Genomic DNA, 5,106 nt, shown 5'->3' with positions numbered 1-5,106 from the left:
TCTTCACAGCATGTGAACCGATCTGGGTTTTGACAGATTAAAGATGACTCCAGCAGATAAGTCAGGAGTGGGTGGCGCCAGGGCATTCACCCAGATCTCTCCGCCAACAGTGGCAAAGCAAAAACGCACATGGACAATCCTGGATCCGCAGTGAAGATTTTGGACGGAACTCTTAGCAAAAAGCCAGAGCGAGAGACGAGAGCAATAAATCAGACTGGGAGAAAGTCTGGGTTGAAGGGTGCTGCTGCCTCGTCTATCCCTCCCCGGCCAGCGGAAGCACACGTGGGTCCCAGCCGGCATTGACTCTAGCACCCTGCCAGTTTATTCTGGCTCTGAGAAAATGAGAACATCTTGGCTAAACATGTTGGGGGCAGTGAGAGATTTTCAGTAAAGTGATTTTTCTCCAAAGGGGAACTGGAGGCCCAGGCCTCCTACAGCAGGCAAAGGCTCTAACTACATCCTGGTGGCCTATCCCGAGGCTTACCGGGACAGTTCTCATCGTCCCAGAAAAGCTGATGGAAAAGAGAAAAACAAGGCAAAAGAACCAATCCCCAACTGTCAGAGATGTTTCCTTAGGTACCACACTGCTATTAGGAAAAAAAAAAAAAAAGTGAATAATGAGATGCTAACCCAAATTCCCCAGTCACTGTAGTAGAGTGGGTAAAAGCCCAGGATTTTGGTTCAGACCTCTGAACCTGTTTCCCCAACCACATCATAATGCAAGGGTGTGGCAACTGAGATCATTTATAACCACTTCAGAAGAAATGGTTTTCCAGGGAGCATGGCAGTTCATGGGGAAGATGCTCCACTCTGAAATTCCTAAGCGAATGGCTCAAGAGAAGCAGCAAACAATTAACTTACTAATTGTATGTTGGCTTAAAAAAAAATGAAAAAAAGACAGGAAGGAAGGAAGAACAGTGGGAGGGAGGAAAAGAGGGAGGGGCCTACTACTTTTCAGACTCTGCCTCTTCCGATCTACCCTTCACCATGAGGTCAGAGGGATCTTTATAAACCCAGATCCCTCTGACCAGGCCTTGCCCTTGTCCAGAATTTGCACTGGTTCTCCACACCCTAAGGAAGAGGTCCAACGTTCTTTAAAACAGGGCCTGGACAAAAGTGACCCCCTCCCACTCAAGCCTCAAGAACTCCCTCCAGTGGTTCTCAAGCAGGGTGGCGGTCAGTGCCCCAGGTCCCCTCTCACCCTGGACCCTTTGGAAATGTTCGGAAGGTTCTGGTTGTCACTATGGAGTGCTAGGTGGGGAAGGGACATACACCATGTGCAGTGTAACTGAGGAGTGGGCAGTGTCCTCTGATAGCCATGGCCAAAATGCCAACAGCAGCCCTGCTAACAAACCCTGCGCCCTCTCAATCACTGTCCCTGCAGTGTCCCCTGCCTAAAATGCTCTTCCCTTCACTCCATTCTTCTCATCGTCAAAGGTCTAGTCCAAAATCAATCTCCTTTCGGAAGATTTCTGGGACCCTACGCTCTCCCAAGAGCAGAAATGATGATTCTCTCCTACGTGCTCCTCTGAACCAGCCTTTGCAGGACCCCTATTCACACGGGGTTACTTGGCACATCTGCCCCCTCCCACCTTGATGCAGTGAGGCTCAATTATACATACTGACGGAAGGAAAGAAGGACCACCTCAAGTTCTCTTGCTCATCCAAGAGCACACGTAAAAAAAAAAAAAAAAAAAAAAAAAAAAAGTCCGGAGGGCAGGAGTCTCCCTTCTCCAGGAAACTGCATGGAACCCTTGCAAAATTACCTGTGAAAGCACACGGCTAGCAGCACTCCTGGGCTCTGCTGCGAGCCGCGTGGCTGAGATGTCTGCTCTTCTCTTGACTTTTTTCTGTGAATTGAAGTATTTTTTCTGGGTCATTAAAAGTTGTTTGATTTGGTTAATACCTTATTTATTTAATAATAGATTCCACCCTGGAAGCCAAGTTCAGGAACTAGGAAGCAGGGTTGCTATTTCTTTGATAGAGATCTCCTTGGCTCCAGTCATCTTAGTCCAGGCATGCTCTAGGAAACAGACTCAAATGGAAAATTTGGATTCCTCAGGGAGGTGCTGCAGGGGTGGAGACGAACATATAAATTACTATACGAAGCAGAAAGCAGTTGGTGCAGAACAGAGGAGCAAGCACACAGAAGAGAAGTAGGAAATAATACGTGGCGAATAAATAGAAACCAGCAATCAGCTGAGAATAGAGGAGACAGCAGGACACAAGTTATTCCTATAATGATCATCTTTGTCTTAGCTTAAGAGGCAGCCAAACTATGATTATGACCTGTGATTATTGTCTTACATTAATTAGTTGCCAGATTCACATCCTTCAATCACTCACTGCTATACTGCACACTGCCACAGGTTAATATTCTGAAAATATCCTTCCTGCCTCCCTCCCCCATACTTAAGTTGCAAAGCTTCCTTTCTATAATCTACAGACCAAAGTCCTTAGCCTGGCATCTGAGGGTCTCCCCAGCCCTCCACGGTGGGCCACGCCCTCCTCCCCATCCCCTGCACTGACCTTCCACTCTGGGAATGGTAGTCCACTGCACGTGATGGAGATGCCCTGTCACTTCTGTGATCTGATCGTGCTGTTCCTGTTATCTGGAATGGCTTCCCCTTTCAACACCTCCCTATCCTGTCTTTTCCCTACACTCCGTTGCTGAGATTCCCAAAGTCAAATACTCCCAAACAGCACAGCTGGTTTTTTTTCAGCCAGGTTCAGAATTTGGCAGCCCTCACAGCCAATCAGGTCTGGTGTAAAGAATGGATCACAAGATCCAGACACGGCTATGTGGGGGCCGCTGCCTTCTGCACCCAAGCAGGCTGAAGGCCCTGAGAACGGAAAAAAGGTTGAGAAGCGTGTAGCAAATTGAGCTTGTTTTCCACTTTTGCTTTTCTCAACACTGACAGGTTTCACAAACCATCCTGGACTTAATGAGTTCATTAAAAAAGAACTTTATTCTTCTTTGCAAAGTCCTGTTGGACAGGAATCCAGGTTCAAAACCTGGCCCTTGTGTGGCTTCAGGAGGGAGGCTAGCACCCACCTGGCCAAGGATGTCACCTCATGAGAGCCTGGAACTTCTCCAATCCATCCCAGAGCATGGAAGTGCAGATCCAAACTGTCTTCCTGGTAGTAGCCCACAGCTGTTCTCAAAAGCGGCCATTTCCATCCTACCACCCAAGGACTCAAGTGAAAACCCCTGTCCCTTGAGGCCCAACATTAAGGTAGCTGGCTCCCAGACCATCCCTGCCACCGTGCAGCTGGGTGCACCCAGTTAAGTCATTTAACCTCTGGGCCTGTCTCCTCAGTAGCAAGCTACAGATTCTGGCACATACCTAGCGGGACTGTTTAAGGATTACAGATAATAAAGATACTGATGCAAAGAAGAGGACTAGTAACTGCTAGTTATGGTGACCTCTGGACAGCTTTGGGGGCTTGGTCCTAAAAACTCATGCAGAGTAAAATCCATGTAGGCAGGTAAGTCACAGGGACAGAGGAGAGATCCAGTGAGAGAAAGTTGGACATGGAAAATGCTGTACATCACCTCCATCCCTACCACGTAACACCCTCAACTCAGCCGTTCTGAGGCCTATGCAGATCACAGGCTGCCCCCTAGACGTTTTCTTTCTTTCCTGCTTTCCTACACATCTTTTATCCTGGGGTCACTGCCATGCACACTTTTGTCCAGTGAGAGCCCATACCCCCATCCCACTGTTCTACAGACATGACCAAGAGGCACAGGCCAGACCAGACCCCTGCCTTCACCCCCTAGTGTCTCCACACAGAAGTCCCTTTCTCTCCCCACCCAACTCTGCCTGATGGATGCCCATCATTCCCCCTGACGTGCATTCTCCGTCAATGCTTTCTGAATGAACAAAAACTCCTGTCATTATTCAACATCTTACAAGTTCTTAAAAGAATGCCACCAACTCTCTCCGGTATTGGCCTCCACAGGAGACACACAGCCCCACTATGAAGGGCAGGTCAACCAGAAGCCAGGCTGTCAAATCTGGGCAGCCCTGTTCACCCAGCCACCAAGGCACGATCCCTGCTTCCCCTTCCAGCCTTACACCCCAGGAAGACAGACCACCTTTAACTAGGTCAACCAAACTCAGTCTTCACTCTACCCTCTCCGCCTTTATTGTTGTGCTGCTCAGTGGGAGGCACTCAGTTTATTGTGATGATCTATGTCGGGAAAGTAAAACAAAGTTTCACCAATTCCTGACTGAACTGGACTAGACCTTCTTGTACAGAAAAGCACACTGGTAAGGACAGTAGGATATCATCCAACTGTCTCCACTGGGGGATTTTTCTAAAAAGTGTTCTGAGCTGGCTAGAGCTAAAACCCTGGCAACTCTGAGATAAAAGTCAGAAAAGAGGGAAACTGCTTTCAAACAGCCAGTCCCATTTAGCTCACAAGGAGCCATCTGTCACAGGACTTGACCTTCTCACCCCTTCTCTTCCTCTCTGCTTCCACAAATGACCGAGCATAGCTTTGCTCTCATGACCCGCAGACCAACCCCTTGGTAAATAAAGGGGAATAAACAACTGCCGTATAAAAACTCACCTTGCTCGGACCAACTCCCTTGCCCCAAACCATCTGCCTCAAGCTGTCCCTTCACGTATACGCGCGGCACCGCAAAAACCAATGGGAAACACGTTTCCTTGTAACAAATGAAGAAAATGTTGACGTGGCTTGATGTCGTGTGCCATGGTGTTGAGGACACACCAGGAACAAGCTGAAAGACGCCCCAACCCAAGGGAGTTTGTTATCTTGTTTGCTTTACCCCTGAAGGTGAAGCTGCCCAAACACAAGGCTTACAAAATGAAGGCTTCCTGAACTTCATTTGTGTTTGTGTGTGTGTCTGTGTGTATGTGTGTGTGTCTGTGTGTATGTGTGTGTGTCTGTGTGTGTGTATATGTGTGTCTGTGTGTGTGTGTGTTTATTAATAGATTAGTGAAAACACAGCATTACTCTCCTTTCTCATGCTACTCTTGCTTCACCCTACACTTGTGTAACCAGGTCAAATCAAGCCTGAGTTCCATGAGAACACGGATTCTAACTTTAACAAATACATGAAGTCATGACCCTTT

General features: G+C 47.9%; 1 long non-coding RNA gene across 1 annotated transcript; it reads left to right on the top strand.

Annotated features, from left to right (window-relative positions):
* Window positions 1-783: 783 nt before the first annotated feature.
* LOC115273247 lies at window positions 784-1,699 on the top strand. Its single transcript, XR_003900757.1, has 2 exons — window positions 784-866; window positions 1,438-1,699. It is a non-coding gene; the product is annotated as an uncharacterized LOC115273247 (long non-coding RNA).
* The last annotated feature ends 3,407 nt before the right edge of the window (window positions 1,700-5,106 follow it).

Source organism: Suricata suricatta, chromosome 2 (genome assembly GCF_006229205.1).
Source record: "Suricata suricatta isolate VVHF042 chromosome 2, meerkat_22Aug2017_6uvM2_HiC, whole genome shotgun sequence".
NCBI classification, from domain to species: Eukaryota; Metazoa; Chordata; class Mammalia; order Carnivora; family Herpestidae; genus Suricata; species Suricata suricatta.
This window is presented reverse-complemented; position numbering and strand designations above follow the sequence as displayed.